General features: G+C 42.4%; 1 protein-coding gene across 1 annotated transcript in view; it reads left to right on the top strand.

The window, feature by feature from the left end:
- The window catches only part of LOC126252304 (leucine-rich repeat and fibronectin type-III domain-containing protein 5-like), a 304,418-nt gene extending 288,062 nt beyond the window's left edge, over positions 1–16,356 (top strand). Inside the window, exon 5 of the mRNA XM_049953186.1 lies at positions 15,857–16,356. The gene's annotated coding sequence lies outside the window, so the exon portion shown is untranslated. The remainder of the gene's footprint in view (positions 1–15,856) is intronic.
- The last annotated feature ends 1,475 nt before the right edge of the window (positions 16,357–17,831 follow it).

Below are 17,831 nucleotides of genomic sequence, written 5' to 3'. Positions count from 1 at the left end.
GCGGCTTTCAGGATGTTATGTGAGAACAGCGTGAGTTGGGTTTGATATAATCTGTGTCTAGGAATCCACGCACGGTGGTGGTGGGGATCATTTTATTGCAGATACCTCATTATGTTTGAGGTCAGGATATGTTCTAAGAGTCTACAACAAATGGATGTCAAGAATGTAGTTTTGTGGATCACTTCTGCTGCTCTATCTGTAGGCAGATTTGCTATCTTCCCACCACTCGGTACCGTTTTCTGTTCAAAGGAATCTACGGAATTTTATGATTAAAAGAGGGGAAACCTCAGCCGCAAATCAGGTGTAGAAATCAGAATCTGATGGGGATTGTGATAAGTCCGCCAAAGAGAAGCAAACAAAAATACTCAGGTAACAATAATGGAACAGCTGTATTGGTCAAAAGCAAGTAGCACATCTGCTCCGGCGACCGGCCACGGTGGCCGAGCGGTTCTAGGCGCTTTAGTACGGAACCGCACAACTGCTACGGTCGCAGGTTCGAATCCTGTCTCGGGCATGGATGTGTTTGATGTCCTTAGGTTAGTTAGGTTTAAGTTGTTCTAAGTTCTAGGGGACTGATGACCTCAGATGTTTAGTCCCATAGCGCTCAGAGCCATTTGAACCATTTTTCTACTACGACGTGGACTGAAAACAAGACATAAAATAAGTCACTTCTTGGAATAACCACGAATACATCTGGTGGCTGAAGGACGGATAGATTGTCAACGAGGTCCACGCTCCTTAAACACACTTTATCAAACCCAGAGTCCCACAGGACGCTCAGAATTTATATACATACCGAATGAATAAAGTTTCAGACCCGCAGGGGGCAAAGATCTCTAAGTCTGGTGTGCAGATGTTTGAAAAGTTCAAAAGTAAAAATTTTACAAGTTCACAAGTCATCCACAACAACAGTGAGGAACCATAAACACTTTTAATCCACGGATAGTAGTTCCAAGTGCCGCAAGTCAGACAAGCACGGCAGCAACTTCATAGAGACGGCTCTCGAATGATACAGCTATCTTTTCTAAATCGTTTTGCAATTTGTTTTGATCGTCTGATGACTAGTCGATAAACGACAGCGTCATCTGAAAACAATTTAAGACGGCTGCTCGGATTGTCTCACAAATCATTTATATAGATAAGGAACAGCAAAGGGCCTTTAACACTACCTTGAGGAACGCCAGAAATCACTTCTGTTTTACTCGATGACTTTCCGTTAGTTACTGCGAACTGTGACCTCTCTGACAGACAGAAAATCACGAATCCAATCACATAACAGAGACGATATTCCATAAGCACGCAATTTCACTACAAGCTGCTTGTGTGGTACAGTGTCAAAAGCCTTCCGGAAATCCAGAAATACGGAATCAATTTAAAATCCCTTGTCATAGCACTCAACATTTCATGTGAGTAAAGAGTTAGTTGTGTTTCACATAAACGATGTTTTCTAAATCTCTGTTGGCTGTGTGTCGATAGACCGTTTTCTTCTAAGTTAGTCATAATGTTCGAACACAATGTATGTTCCAAAATCCTACTGCATATCGACGTTAATGATATGGGTATGTAATTTAGTGGATTACTCCTACTACCTTTCTTGAATATTGGTGTGACCTGTGCAACTTTCCAGTCTTTGGGTACGGATCTTTCGGAGTGCAAACGATTGTTAAATATGGAGCTATTGTATCAGCATATTCTGAAAGGAACCTAATTGGTATACAGTCTGGACCAGAGAACTTGCTCTTATTAAGTGCTTTAAGTTGTTTCACTACTCCGAGGATATCTGCTTCTACGTTACTCATGTTGGCAGCTGTTCTTGATTCGCTTTTTGGAAAATTTACTTCGTCTTCTTTTGTGAAGGCATTTCGGAAGGCTGTGTTTAGTAACTCTGCTTTAGCAGCACTGTCTTCGATAGTACCTCCATTGCTACCGCGCAGGGAAGGCACTGATTGTGTTTTGCCGGTAGCATACTTCACATACGACCAGAACCCCTTTGGATTTTCTGCCAGGATTCGAGACAAAACATCTCGCATTGAAGTCCGTTAAATTTCGAGCTTCTGTAAAAGATGGCCAGTCATGGAGATTTTGCGTCTGTTTAAATTTGCCATGTTTTTTTCGTTTTTTCTGCAACAATGTTCTGGCCCGTCTTGTGTACCAAGGAGCATCAGCTCCGTCGTTCGTTAATGTATTTAGTATAAATCTTTCAATTGTTGCCGATACTATTTCTTTGAATTCAAGCCACATCTGGTCTGCACTTACATTGTTAATCTGGAAGGAGTGGAGATTGTCTCTCAAGAAGGCGTCAAGTGAATTTTTATCTGCTTTTTTGAATAGGTAAATTTTTCGTTTATTTTTGGAGGATTTGGGGTTTACAATATTCAGTCTCACTACGACAATCCTGTGCTCACTAATCTCTGTATCCGTTTTGATGCTCGTTATTGACTCAGGACTATTTGTTGCTAAGAGGTCAAGTGTGCTTTCACAACCGTTTACTAGTCGCGTGGGCTCATGAACTAATCTCTCGAATACCCTGGAGGAGACAGGTCCTGCACTGGTGGCTGGAGCAGTTGGGACGATGATGTCCATCTCCATTGGTGTCAGTTCTTATGCGGTGTGAGTGGAACTGTGGGACTCCAGTGAGCTGGTTGCCTGCAGCGGCTGAAATGGCCTGTCGATTTCAGGGGTGAGGACAGTGGATGACTGTCTCTGAAAAAACGAAAGTGGTAGTTTCGTGAAGTCAAGAGAAGTACTACAGCAAGGTCATAGCTGGTTCAAATGGCTCTGAGCACTAAGGGACTTAACATCTGAGGTCATCAGTCCCCTAGACCTAGAACTACTGAAACCTAACTAACCTAAGGACATCACACACATCCATGCCCGAGGCAGGACTCGAACCTGCGACCGTAGTAGCAGCACGGCTCCGGACCGAAGCGCCTGGAACCGCTCGGTCACAGCGGCCGGCGGTCATAGCTGGCTGACAAGTTGTGGCACTGTATGCCATCCTGAAGCATCACCTCTTTCCTGGCTTTGCCTATTAATTTTGAAACGACTATCGGAAACCAATGGTGGCGTTCCTTGGTGGCAAAAACAAGTGAGAGGGGATCTCTAAGTGAAAAACGGTGGCACCTGGACCTCTGAGTAAAGGGCTGTGAACTTTGTTTGAATGACTTCAGCAACAACCCCTTAGTGGGCAAGAGATCATTAAGTGACATTTCATTTCACATGAACCATTTAATAACAATTTTAGCAATTAATAAAGGGTTGAACAAATAATGACAATTCCCAAACTTTATTTACAACAGATAACAAGCCCCAAGGCGTGGCAACCACACAAATAATAATTTGGCCCTAGAAAGAATAAGATGATGTCAATAAAGGGAAAGAACTCGATCTAGGAAAATGAGGGGCTCACAACCCCGGCTTATTACAATAATTTTGAACAATCGTGATCATCGCTATTAGCGGGGACAACAGACCCCCATACTCTTGGTGACTACCACGCGCGAAATTCTTCATGCAAAAATTAAAACTCTTTCGCTTAACACAGAATTTAGTGACTGACTGGAGGGCACAAGTTATTAAAGCAGACACTCCAAAACTGTGTCGAAAACTTTGAGGGGTAGTACAAAACGGATACAGCTTCTTGTATATGAATTCCGTACACAGAGTGGGCTCCGATAACACCGTCGCGCACGACGGCAGACACAGTTAATGCCACGCTAGCGCAACCGCTCGGCAGCCGCCGTGGGGGCAAAGACTGTACCAACAGACTGCGGGCGTGCGAAACAAGGATCACAAGCCCCAGCCAGGCTCAAACACACACGCACGCGCATAGCAGTACAAGGTCCACAAGCAATCAATTTTAGCGCAGACACCTGGAGTACAGAACATGCATTTGTAAATATTAAATTACGGACACCCCAACTGCATGCAACCAATTTATATTAACACACCTAAGCCAAGAACAACCCAAGGAACCCATATGCTGTGGCACAATTTCAACAGAGTGTACAAAATATAAATCACGAACAAATAGGAGACACAGGTCAAATCAAAGTAACAAGAAATTAAAATCTTAAAACGCTCGGGTCAAAACCACGTCAATATTGCCATAAAACTAATTCACTAAATATCCAGCTATAAATCTGCATTACAGTCATTGATTTCCGCAGCACAGGCAACAACCAAAACTCCCCAGGACTTCTGCTCATTAATACACAGTGCTGCCTGAAACAGACTAAATGCCAATACTGCAAAGGCAAACTCCCCACCGCACCCCGTAGATTTAGTGGTAAGAGGCTCAGAGGATAACCTGTCTTCTGAGTTTAAACATTTCCGCTAGCCACCAAACTCCCCAGACCTGAACATTATTGAGCAGGTGCCTTGCAACATGCTGTCCAGAAGAGACCTCCCCTCTCCTCGCACTCTTACGGATCTATGGACAGCCCTGCATGACTCATGGTGTGAATTACCTCTACCACTACTTCAGACGTTAGTCGAGTCCATGCCACGTCGTGTTGCGGCACTTGTGCGTGCTCGCTGGGGCCCTACACGATTTCAGGCAGGTGTACCAGTTTCTTTGGCTCTTCAGTACATGACACATGTACTGTCACTAGTGCCGTGAATGGCATACCAGACGTGTTTTCCGATGGAAGATTCGTTTGACTTGACGCCTTGTCATCAAACGTTTGCGTTTCCCATCCGAAGCACACTTCCGTTCTACTGCTAATAGAGTAGCTCTGCAGAATCAACTGTCATTATAAGTCCCTTCCTTACACCTCACTGTTGCAAACGGACGTTAAAGCACGACACAGACGCAACTCTGAATACAGCGAACAGAGGAGGAAAAAAAAAAAAATAAAGAACTAGCACGAGGTAACCCGGTTCGCCAGCATGGCAGTCGAACACCGTGACCACTTAACCACGACGCCGTTGATGTTTTACGCAACTCTATATTGAACTCCTTGTCCTTCAACCACTCACCGTTTCTATTTTGCTTTTTCTCACAGTTCAGTACACCTTCTTCCTGTTTTCATCCTAGATCTGTGTACAGTTTTTGAGGGGCTTTCCACTGAGCCACCTTACCACTAAATCTGAGGGGCGTGCGATAGGGAGTTTCCCTTGTGAGAGAGGGTGAAACAAAAAATAACCACAATGTACACAGATATTCAAGGTAACAATGTCAGTGTAACAAATCAAACACAGGCGCGGGTAACCTGAATTATTACTCAGAACCACTCTGAACTTAACGGCTCGTAGCACCGATCCGCGCAATATATCATGAATACGAACGCAGAGTTCAGGACCAAACAGCAAACTACACTTAAAACAACTACAGTGTAGACACACCTGCAGATATAGGGGCCAGAAAACATGATCAAATAAAACGACGTAAGCACAGGAAAATCACCTTAAATCATTTCCAAGAGTCCACGTTCGAGAGCATAAATTCTCCAACTGGTAGAGAAGAGAACCAGGTCCACATAGCAACAGCTGTCAAAGATCTCCAAGCGCTTAGTCTCCCCGGCTAGCAAACACAACACCCTGCAAGCACTGCCAACGCCGGCTACATTGACGACCACAGCGCAAGACACTGCCCTCACCTCTCTCCAGCGACGCCTTCACTTCCCACCACAGCGCACCACCTCGCGCTGGAGTTACAACAGACGACCGAAGATCAAAACAGGTTGCCAGGGTCGATATCCAGATAGCCGCCATGGCTCACCCATGTTAGCAATACTCACTGGAACGCACAACATTCCGTTGACCGTTTCGTCAGTCACACTGCTACGTAACGATGTCTCAGATCTATCAATTTCATTTGATGATAGCTGTGTTCAGAACAATTCTCTTGTAGCTGGAATATTTTGACGTAGTTTTCACTGCCCCTGGCAGAGGAGAGGGGGGGTGGGGGGTGTATTGCATTCCCATTCAGATTCAGTCAAATAGTCTTCAACTTCGAACGATATGACTGCGTACCTACTTGATTTGCACATTACTTCAACGCCACTTTGAATATGACTTTTAGAATTAGCTTCACAGCCATATCTGTTACGACCCGAAAGAAGTCCTCTTTTGACTATATTGCTCTAAGGATGGCTAGGAATCAGGAAAGCTGACTTTAATACACATTCGTAACGTCTTTCTTCACGCCTTATCAGTGGAATTCCGACCGTATATCTATCTTAGACTTATACGAAATCAATCAAAACGTGTCTGTAACTGCCTACTCGGTTGCCAACCAACGTCTCAATTACAGACCTTGGCTATCACGAACTTTCTTCTGTATGGCATCACGTCAAAGAAATTTGAACCCTTGTGCCAATTAGGAAACGAAAATTTCTTCCCCGGTGGTTTGTGTTAACGACAGGACTTCCGAACCTGTCGTCAGTGGAGCTCGCAGTAATTATTGCCGAAGTCGTGGTGGCCTGGAACGCCGCTTCCCGTCTAGTGCACGGAGCTTACGTGACGTCCGACGAGTCACGCTCTTACTTCTCACACTTGCTTGGGAACATTAGCGGACACGGGTTAATTATCTACACTGCTACACAATCAATCTAAATGACGGTCGGCAGCCTCGCTTTCACCTGAGAGACAGGGTTAAAATAGTCACTACTCCTATAACAATAGTCAATGCCCTGCAGCTATCCAGTTGCTTTCAAAAAATTCGCAGCTGTGACCACTGGGTTGGAACACGAGAACTGCAAACGGTTACTACACTGTCTCCAACCGGTTGCTAGTATCTTATCAGTCGGAAAAACAGGGTAACACTCTAAAGTTAAAAAGGTGAACACACTTTAAAACACCACAAGTTTTCACTGAAACAAATGGAATCTATTTTATTCTATAAGGTTCAAGAGCGAGATTTAAATTAGAGATGAAAGGATATCAGTGATAAGATTCGCTGATAAGATTTCTATCCTCAGTGAAAGTGAAGAACAATTACAGTATCTGTTGAATGGAATGAACAGTCTAATGAGTACAGAATACGGGTTGAGAGTAAATAGAAGTAAAATGAAAGTAATGAGAAGTAGCAAAAATGAGAGAGAGAGAAACTTAACATCAGAATTGATGATCATGAATTAGGAGAAGCTAAGGAATTCTGCTACCTAGGTAGCAAAACAGACCATGACAGACGAAGCAATAAGTACATAAAAAGCAGACTAGCACTGGCAAAAAGAGCATTCCTGGTTAAAAGAAGTCTTCTAGTACCAAACATAGACCTTAATTTGGGGAAGAAATTTGTAAGAATGTACGTTTTCAGCACAGCATTGCACAACAGTGAAACATGGAGTCAATCGTATCAGTTTCCCGTAGCAGAAGAAGAGCACTATTTATCAGTGAGGATCAATACACGCAACACTTTTGAAACCTCAGCCCAATCCCAGAGCGCCGACTACTCACATCCTGCGGTCGCGAGGGATGCCGGCTGATTCCCGATTTCGAGAGCTCCAAAACCGCTCCGAGAAATCATTTCAACGTTCACGCCTTTCGGGTAGACAGCCTCCAGAGCAGAGTATTGACACTTCAATTGGCGATTTCTTGCTGCTGGGTAGGTGCAACTTCGAAATAGTTTGCAAAGAAAGGTATTGTAAACTGTGATTCCTAAGTATGACCTATTAGCAGTAACATTATGTTCTGAGAACGAGCACTCGTAATAACACGGTTATGAAGTCGATAGACTGTATGGTAGAGCATGGTGTGGCGTATCGCGTAATAGTTTAATGTAAGGCGACCCGTTCGCAGCGCTGCAAGCTGCTTTCAACCAGGGTGGATCAAAGTCGGTGACCTATACGGTGGAAGCAGCGGCTGCGTGCGATAGAGTGTGGGGCCGCTTTCATGTTTTTAACGGTGCCGTAGCGAGAGTGATTCACACCCAACCCCCACCTCCCCTCCCCCAGCAGCGTCGGCCAGGGTGGAACAGGAGACATGCCGTTGACCTCTACGGCCTGTATTTGGCTATGAGGCACTGATCAAAACTGCAATGTAATCTCCATATATAAAAGGAAAATTCCTACTGACTGACGGACTCATCAGTGCCCAGCCCAAACTTGCTAAGGACTGAAACATGAAATTTAAAGAGGGTGCTGATCTTATACTGTAGGCATCGTTTAAGAAGGGAATTATCGAAATTCGACCCCTGAGGGATGAAATAGCTGATGAAAGCTTTTTGAAAGTATGTCGCTATTAAGACAATTTTGAAGCTAGAACTACGAAAATTAGTATTCGGTTTCTCTGTCAGAATTACGTTCGGAAAAGGCATATTTGTTCCATCGGCTGTACAATTTATGATTATTCCGTACCGATTTCGATTGTTACTATCATCTTCAAGGAGAAAAACATTGTACATTAATGGATCAACCATACATTTCCCTCATATATGTGCCATTCAAATGTAGAACATATATAATTGTCATAATAGTCTGTCTTAACACGGTCCATACAAAAACGCTGTGCCGTGGCATAATTACAGTAGTGCATATTTGGTGATAACACAATAATTAAGTGTGGAGTTATCACCAAATGTGCACTATTGTAACTTTGCCAAAGCACAGTGTGTTTAGATGGACTATGTTAAGACACACTATTATGACCGTTATATATGTTCTACATTCGTACAGCTCATATATGACGGAAATGTACGGTTGATCCTTTGATGTACAATGTTTTTTTCTCCTTGAAAGTAATTCTAAGAATGGAAGCCGGTAGAGATTAAACATAAAATTGTTCAGCTAATGGCACAAATACGCCTTTTCCAAATTATTTAACAACTGTAGACAATTGCCTACGAAAAGCTCAAAAAAATATGTGTTTCAGCATTTTTGGAAATTTAATCTTTAAGGATATGAAATAGTCTGTGATAGATTTTTTACAATAAATCTTTATTAAAGAATTACTAACCATTTTTAAAGCTACATCTATGAAAACTGGCATTTGACTTCTCAGTTGGAAATAAAATGCGTGTGTTTCAGTGTTTTTGGAAAATTCAATTCCTAAGGGGGTGGAACAGGGAATGAAAGTTTTTATAGAAATGTTTCATTATAGAATCATTTTCGAAGCTAGATCCATGAAAACTGTTGCTGGCTTCTCGTTTGGAAACAAAAAATACCTGCGCAGTTATTTTGGAAATTCGAGTCCTAAAGGGGTCAAATAGGGTAAGAAATTTTTTATTAAAATATTTCGTTATATTAAAACATTTTTAAAGCTAAATCTGTGAAAATTTGTATTTGACTTCTAAAGAAATATGTTTTAGGAATGAAATTTTCAACGGAAATATCACCACAAGAACTCAAAAGGCAGGATCTACAAAGGTCTCTGACTCCAGCTACAAATGTCGCTTTTTGGTCAGAAGTACATTTGGAAAAGACAATGCAGATTGAAAAGTTTAGATGTACCAATTTGTGAACAACAAAAAAATTCGATTAAGGAAAAACAAGAAAAAAACAAAAAAATATGTGCAGACCAGACCATACAGTCCACGCGAGTGAAGCAGTGGATGCTAAGCTAGTCAGTAATAAAGATAGAAACGACGATGGAGAAAGGATGCAGTATGGTTTTCAAATGTTCAGCTCGTAAGTGATCGAAAGTACTTCAGTTAAATAATGAAAATAGCTGTGACTAAGAAAGAAACAGTAGACAGATAGCTTGGGGAGGCGGAGGGAGGGGGGGGGGTAGTTTATTTTCCAGCTGACACCGCCTTTCTTAGGGGACGGAGGAAGATCGTTTCGAACGGCAGAAACGGTAACATGACTTGCTCAAGTATGTATTCCAGGCTGACGCTGAAGGATAAAGTATATTATCTCATTTTAAATTTTTAATAATCACAGCTGACGGTTTGTCATGTTGATCTTATTTTCATTAAATTACTGAGTATAGTAATATAAGTCGCCTATAGGATGTTCAGCTTATAGTATATTCAGTTTGAGAGCGTCTTTAGTCCACAGATTTGTTTATTTGTGTAATGTAACAATTTGTTTAATGATCATCTCACTAAATGTATGTTTTCCAGACAGTGTTCCCATTATCAGATGTATGCCAATGGCGACCATTGCTATTGACGTAATGTGACTGATTAAATCGTTTAAGAACCGTTTTCCATAGCAACCTACCCTCCCTCTCACATAACGCTACAAAAACTCCTCCCCCTGAGACTTTAAAATTGTTAAGGAATTTTCGGAATGGGAAGCGACGACGAAAATCAGTAACAAGGAAAATATAAAAACTGCATTTAGTAAAAGAATAAATCCTCTTCATTAATCGATTATGAACATATGTAATGACTTCCTCAATTACTTCCCTGTTTACTGGTCTGCGAGTCAGTGTCCATGGCATTGAGCACAACAAAGGCATGAGGTATGGATAAATTTAACAGCTGGAACCCCCGTCCCCGCATATTTCTCAAAGAAATGCATTGGGAAGTCGGGATCAGTTGAGTAATTGAATAGAAGAATGTCACTGCTTACCTTTTTCGCATGGATGGTCACAGAGGAAAGGTGCTGTAACGACATCATAGGATGGAAAGTTTGATTTTATCTGGATACAGTGAACCTTTAGTCATTTTCATAGAAAAAGAAAGATTAGGGTTTTGAGGTTCTGTCGACAGAATGGTCATTAGAGATAGAGTACCAGCTCGGCTTGCATAAGGATGGGGAAGTTAATTGTAGTCTTTACAAAGGAACCATTGAGCCAGAGAAACTACGGAAATCTAAATCTGAACAGCCGGACAGGGATCTGGATCCTGCGCCTCCAGGATAGGGCCGTGCGGGGTAGCCGAGCGGTCTCAGGCGCCTTGCCACGGTTCGCGCGGCTCCCCCCATCGGAGGTACGAGTCCTCCCTCGGGCATGGGTGTGTGTGTTGTCTTTAGAGTAAATTAGTTTCAGTTAGATTAAATAGTGTGTAAGCGTAGGGACCGATGACCTCAGCAGTTTGGTCCCAAAGGAACTTACCAAAAATTTCCAAATTTTCCAGGATAGGATTCCCGTCTCACAATCACTACGCCACTTCACTTGGTACTTCTAATAGAAGACGGTGTCCCTAGACACATTCCTGCCAAAGTTGCTGAGACACTGGGGAGAGAGGGGTTCGCGCAAATGGAGTGGCCTGTGTATTAGGCGGACGTGAATCTCGTTCAGCGTTCGCGAAATGTTGCGAGACCACGTGCTGTGCAGAGAACTCCACTACCCTTCGGCACTTCGAACCCGAAAATTATAAAGTGGAAGCCAGGGGCGATACTGCTACAGAACTTCAAACATATGTAGTATTTCGTGTATTTGCTTACAGCCGTTTTCGCTTGCATACGGTAAAACATGTCACCTTGTAACAGTCATCCCAGAGTAGCAACCTTTTTCGATTCCTAGAAACTATTCAGGACTGGTAGTGACAGGCCAATGAAAAACATTTTGAAAAATCTCGCGTAATAGTGCAACAACACACTGAAATGAAATTTAATTACGATGACAAGTCTTTAGTCTGACAGGAGCACAAAGGAATTCAAACAAACCCATCCACTGAACACCAGTAAGCGAACAATTCGTAATGGATAGTTAGTACCGATTTCAGTATATAAGCGATTATATGGTAATCGGTCTTTCTGAACGTAAAGAGCGAGAGGATAAGAGTGGAAATGTATAGTAGACAGGTACTCAGACCTGACAGAGAGGTATAACGTGTCAGGAGCTTCATAACAGCGTACTCTTCATTCTAAAGCGAAGCACTTACTCTAGTTAAGACAAGTAGTCAATACCGAAAAATAAAAAAAATGTACTTTATAAATGGTAATACTGAAAGCCGTGCGTTAGAAAACACTGTTCAGATCATTTATCTTTAGCCATTTGTTGGTCACTGGCGAGATGCAAAGACTCACTGCACAGGGATTTCGTCTGCTACAAACACCGAAGTCTTAGTTGCACATAGGAGGTATGTCTATGCGCTGCACTTCGGAGGAGAAGCTGTCTCACCAGTCTGGTGCCGGCCGATGTGGCCGAGCGGATCTAGGCACTTCAGTCAGGTTAGAATCCTGCCTCAGGCATGGATGTGTGTGATGTCCTTAGGTTAGTTAGGTTTAAGTAGTTCTAGGTTCTAGGGGACTGATGACCACAGATGTTAAGTCCCATAGTGCTCAGAGCCATTTTTGACCAGTCTGGTGCCAGCTTGACATAGCTTTGAGCAGCGTGCTCGAATAGACTGCGAAACAAACCACATGGTGTTCCAGGACCGGTGAAGCTAGACGTATCATTAAAACTCTGCCTGCACTAGTCTTCACGGGTTTGTCGCCGGCGGCAAACCCGTGAAGACTATTTACAACACATCCGCCGAGGAAGCTTGAAAAGTCACACTGCCTGCAGTAATTCGAAGACTTTTATGTTTCATTTTGATGGACACTTCTATGCTGCAACATACAGGAATGTATAGTGAGACCCCTGCTTGCAAGCACAACGATGGAATTATACGAATGTGACGGAAATCGGTAGATGTGATGAACATGTACAGACAAACAAATGATTACAATTTCAGAAAAAATGGACGCTTTAGTCAAGAGAAAGAGCTTCACAAATTTAGCAACTCAACAGCGTGTTGCACAGCTTTGGCCCTTATGCAAGCAGCTACTCGACCTGAGTTGTTGTGTGTCCTCCTGTGGGATATCGTGTTAAATTCTGTCCTACAAGCGCTTTAGATCGGGAAAATTCCGAGATAACCGGAGGGCCTTGCCCGTAATGGTTCAAAAGTTCTCAATTGGGAAGAGATCCGGCGACCTAGTTGGCCAAGGAAGGGTTTGGCAAGCACTAACACAAGCAGGGGAAACTCTCTCCGTGTTCAGGCGGGCCTTATCTTGCTGAAATGTAAGCCTAGGATGACTTGCCATGAAGGTCAACAAAACGGGGCCTAGAATATCGTCGATGTACCGCTGTGCTGCAAAGGTGCCGCGGATGACAACCAAAGAGGTCATCTTAAGAAAAGAAATGGCACTACAAACCATCATTCCTGGTTGTCGAAACGAATGACGAGCGACAGTCAGGTTGGTATCCCAGCACTGTCCAGGGCATCTCCAGAAACGTCCCGGACCTGGAATCTTGCTTACTGGAGTACAGTTGTCTTCACTGATGCGTCCCGCTTCGAACTGAATGCTGATGACCAGCGACTGGGGGACCTACAGACACTATGTGATCAAAAGTATACGGACACCCCCAAAAGTATACGTTTTTCATATTAGGTGCATTGTGCTGCCACCTACTGCCAGGTACTCCATATCAGCGACTTCAGTAGTCATTACACATCGTAAGAGAGCAGAATGGGGGGCTCTGCAGAACTCACGGACTTCGAACGTGGTCAGGTGGTTGGGTGGTTGGGTGTCACTTGTGTCATACGCCTGTACGCGAAATTTCCACACTCCTAAACATTCCTAGGTCCGCTGTTTCTGATGTCATACTGAATCGGAAACGTGAAGGAACACGTGCAACACAAAAGCCTACAGGCCGACCTTGTCTGTTGACTGACAGAGACCGCAGAGTATTTATTCACAACCGATACAAAAGATTTACATGTTTGAACCTGTTACTGACGTTCAGAGTAGTCATCAACGTTGTGTATAACCCGTTGCCAGCGATGTGGAAGGCGTAGTATACCGTTGGCAGAGCCTGTTCTGTTGATGGTGCGAATGGAGCGGTCTAAAGTTATGGTGATTCTCGTGTACGACTGTGATGGTGTTATCCTAACGAATTACGTTCCTCCACGGCAGACCGTCAATGCACAGTATTACTGTTCGTTTGTGGAGCATCACCTGCTACCAGCTTTGTGAAACAAGCGGCGACACTTTCTGCACAACCCACCCATCATTTTGCACAACGCGCGGGAGCATACAGCGCAAGCTGTGGCTGCTCTGTTAGGTCGATGGAACTGGGTAGTACTGTACCATCCACCACACTCCCCCGACTTAAGTCCTTTTGACTTTGGTTTGATTCCGAAGATGAAGGAATCACTTCGTGGCATGCGCTTCAGAACTGTTCCAGAGATTCGACAGGCAGTAGACCGCCTCGTTCGCACCATCAACAGAACAGGCTCTGCTAACAGTATACTGTGCCTTCCACATCGCTGGCAACGGGTTCTACACAACGCTGGTGACTCCTCTGAAGGACAGGAATAGGTGCAAACATGTAAGTCTTTTGTATCGGTTGTGAATAAATAGTTGCCACTATTTAACCCTTTGTTTCCTGACATAAGAAAAAATTTACTTTTTAACATTTTCTTTGCAGAATTTATGCTATTGTGGCCTCAAATGACGGTAGGATTTTTTGTAAAATTTTATTTTATTTTTCACAACTTTTTTCTCTCCTGGTACTCTGAAGTACCGTCAGACTCCATGGACAGAATCACAACAGGCGCAGAAAAATGCTCCAATTTTTATAAGTTGTACTTTATTCCACATAAATATTAAATATTTTTATATTAGAAAATTAATTAACAGAAATATGATATTTCTGAATTTTTTTTTAAATTTCATATAAATTTATTCTAGAGCAACTTCACAATACATAGTAACTTAACTATACATTTTTGACAGTATATACATATCACATATTCAGTGATACCTCATGAAATTGTAGGAAACAGTTCTTTTTCTCATTGCAGCACAAATACACTTTACATGTACTACATTGTGAATGTGGTCTCGACTGAATTTTATTTTTCGCACACATTTCGCATCGTCCTCTTTTACAACTGAACACTACAAAATGGTTTCCTCTGTTGCCAAGACGTACATTCTTCGGAACAGAAAAGTTATCCTTCCTTCTCTTTGGGAGAGTTATTTCATCTTTACCAGAATTTTTCTTTTTGAGATTTGGCACTTGCTGTTCATTCATTAGCCCTAGTGCCACAGCACGCCTGAATTCCAGCAGTGGCAGTGCCCCATGTAGATCACTGAAAATGACATAAGCATTGACAAAAGCAATTTCTATTGCTCCCCAGAAGAGACGGTGCCACCATTTCTTTGACCGCTTGTCAAGACCATAAGTTGAACGTAATCTGTCTGCATGATCCACACCACCCATGTTTTTATTGTAATCACATACAATAACTGGACATGGTATAGTCATACTAGTTCCATCTTTCTGTTTTCTTGTCACTACGCTCTGTTCAGTGCCATGGAAGCTTGAGGCAAAATACACTACTTTATTTTCTTTCCACTGAAATACTGTTAGGTCTAAACATGACTCTCTGTGATTTGATTTAGACATTTTTCTTTAGGTAAATTGCCTGGCAAACCTTTCCTGTGTGTTCTAATTGTTCCACAGGCAAATGTATTTACCGATTTCTATGTGGGAAAAAGTGGACAGAACAACTAGTGAGAGGTAACGCATTGTTGCTACAATAAAGTGTTCGCACAACCTGACGGTACTAATAAGTCCGCCTTATATTTTCCACTTTATCTCATTCACATGTAACGTAATGCTTCAAACTATTATAAGAAAACAAAGAAGATAAGTACGTACAATGGAAAACTCAACGGAAGTTTCAATAAATTGCGCACAAATTCAGGCAACACCATGGAAACAAGCACATACAATCTTCTGTTTTCACAGCAGCGCGCGAAAAACAATTTCAAGCTCTGACCGCCAGAGAGGTCTATGTATTGCACAATAACATCTATGAAACAGTAGAGCAGAGTTACTGTTACGTACCGACAGACTCTCAGATCACGAAACTGCACTACGATAAAATAATGAGAGTCAAAACTTACTGGTACTTTTAAGTACCGTCAGGCAACAAAGGGTTAAGTTCCAACCCTCGTATTATGATTTATTCCAGATTTTGAGTGTGTAAACTAGACTGCTAATTTAGTGCCTCTTTTTGTATTTTCAGGTAAACATGTGCCTGTATACTCTCGATGGAAAAGAGAGGAAAGAGGAACAGTATTTATTCATATCACAACTTGGAGAAGTTTGATATTACGCCATGCAACGTCACGCTACAGTCGGCTGACTCAAGTTCACGATCAGACGCCGCCGACTGATCTTCACCAGGCCCACTGATCGAGTTAAGGAAATCTAAAGGTTAATTTTACCTGATATGACGTATGTGACAGAGTGAAGTACGAACAACTTTCATTTATTAGAACGCTGACGTGATACAATTCGGCACTCCAATAATGAGAGCCGAATGAAGTTTTCCTGGCTGTAATATATCTGGAGTCTAGCGTGGAACATGGGCGGTTGAACGCGACTAAACGTCTTGGTGCAGGTAGTGCCGCATGGATAATATCCTTGTTCATCATGTTTGTACTGTGATTCTGCTTACAATGCAGAGCAGATCCTATGAATTACAGAGTTACTTCATTACGTGCTGTATATAAAGTTTTTTTGAATTGTATCAGATTTGTTAACTGTTAACAGTATAACGTGTGATTCTGTTGTCGATCTTTCATCGTTTCTTTTACTACCAGTTTGTGACCTTATCTGCTATATCCTTTTTATTTACAATTAAAAGCCACTGACATCACTGAAATTTAAAATGGACTTCTCTCCGGTGTTTAGACAGCCTTAGCTCACTCGCTGGTAGCTTTCATTACAGTCTCACATCAACAGAGACGGAAACCAACGACCTACGTGCTACTGTGTTGCGACATCATGTTCTTCATCAAGACACCAAGTCAGTGGACAATTAGAACATTTGTGCGTTCTACCTCGACGTGGTAGGATTCAACTATGGCCCCTCGCACGCTCTACATTCATAGTACAAATTTGCACAGGCGCGTGTAATCTAGGGTCATACAGAATAGGGAAAACGCAGACCTCCAGGATGCTACTTATGAAGACCATTGACACTTGTTTCCATCAGACTGCAAAATTCAATCAGTTTCCGAAACAATTAGGTCCATCAAAATATCTACTCTCTGTTCTCCTTTAAGGAGAAGTGGTTTCCTGAATAAACAACGCAAGTCCTGATTTGTCTTGTCTTCACTATCATTGTGCTACATATGAGTTGCAGGCAGTAGAATCGATCTGCAGTCTTTGCAAATGCCATTTCTCTAAACTTCGCAATAGTGTCGTGTGAAATGAGTGTGTTCTTCCCTCCAGGGCCTCCCATTAGAGTTGACAGAGCAATTCCATAATACTCGTGTGTTGATCGAACCTACCGGTAAAAAATCTGGCAACATGTCTGCGAATTCATTTGAAGTCTTTCTTTAATCTTAATCCCAAACACTCACGTTTCCTTTATAGATGAGCTACATTTTCCCAGAGTTCTCCCAATAAACCGAGTTCCACCGTTATCCTTGCCTACAACTGACCTTACGCGCTCGTACCACTTCATATCGCATTGCAACATTACGCTCGGGTGTTTAACGAATGTGACTGTGTCGGGCAGTACACCATCAATTCTATATTCATACTTTATAGGATTGTTTTTCCTACTCAGCACTATAGACATACATAAGTCCTTTCACCTGCAGAGTCCCTTAAATTCACTTTACAGGTAGATTGAGCAAAGATGCACTTGAGATTTGTAATTTAAATTGTTGACATGACAGCTGTAATTTAAGTTATAGACCTAATTATACAGCACCTGTTGTGTTTGCAATCTGATGAATTACGATGCTCATTTCATAATTACGAATCTACGTGAACGAATGGTTTTACTTTTCGATCTTTGTCGCAAATATTTACTAAATCTATCACAGTGGGATATTACGCTTTATAAAATCCTTTATCTATTCGGTCAGCTCTCTACAAAAATGTGACTCACATCTATAGCCCAATGACTTGCAGATAACAAGAAAGTACTTCTCTAAGAGCGAGCAGTTCAATATGACCAATAAGAGAGACGTGTTTCCACACGA

Source organism: Schistocerca nitens, chromosome 4 (assembly GCF_023898315.1).
Source record: "Schistocerca nitens isolate TAMUIC-IGC-003100 chromosome 4, iqSchNite1.1, whole genome shotgun sequence".
In the NCBI taxonomy this organism is placed as follows: Eukaryota; Metazoa; Arthropoda; class Insecta; order Orthoptera; family Acrididae; genus Schistocerca; species Schistocerca nitens.
Note: the sequence above shows the minus strand (reverse complement) of the source record. Positions and strands in the feature narration are given on the sequence as shown.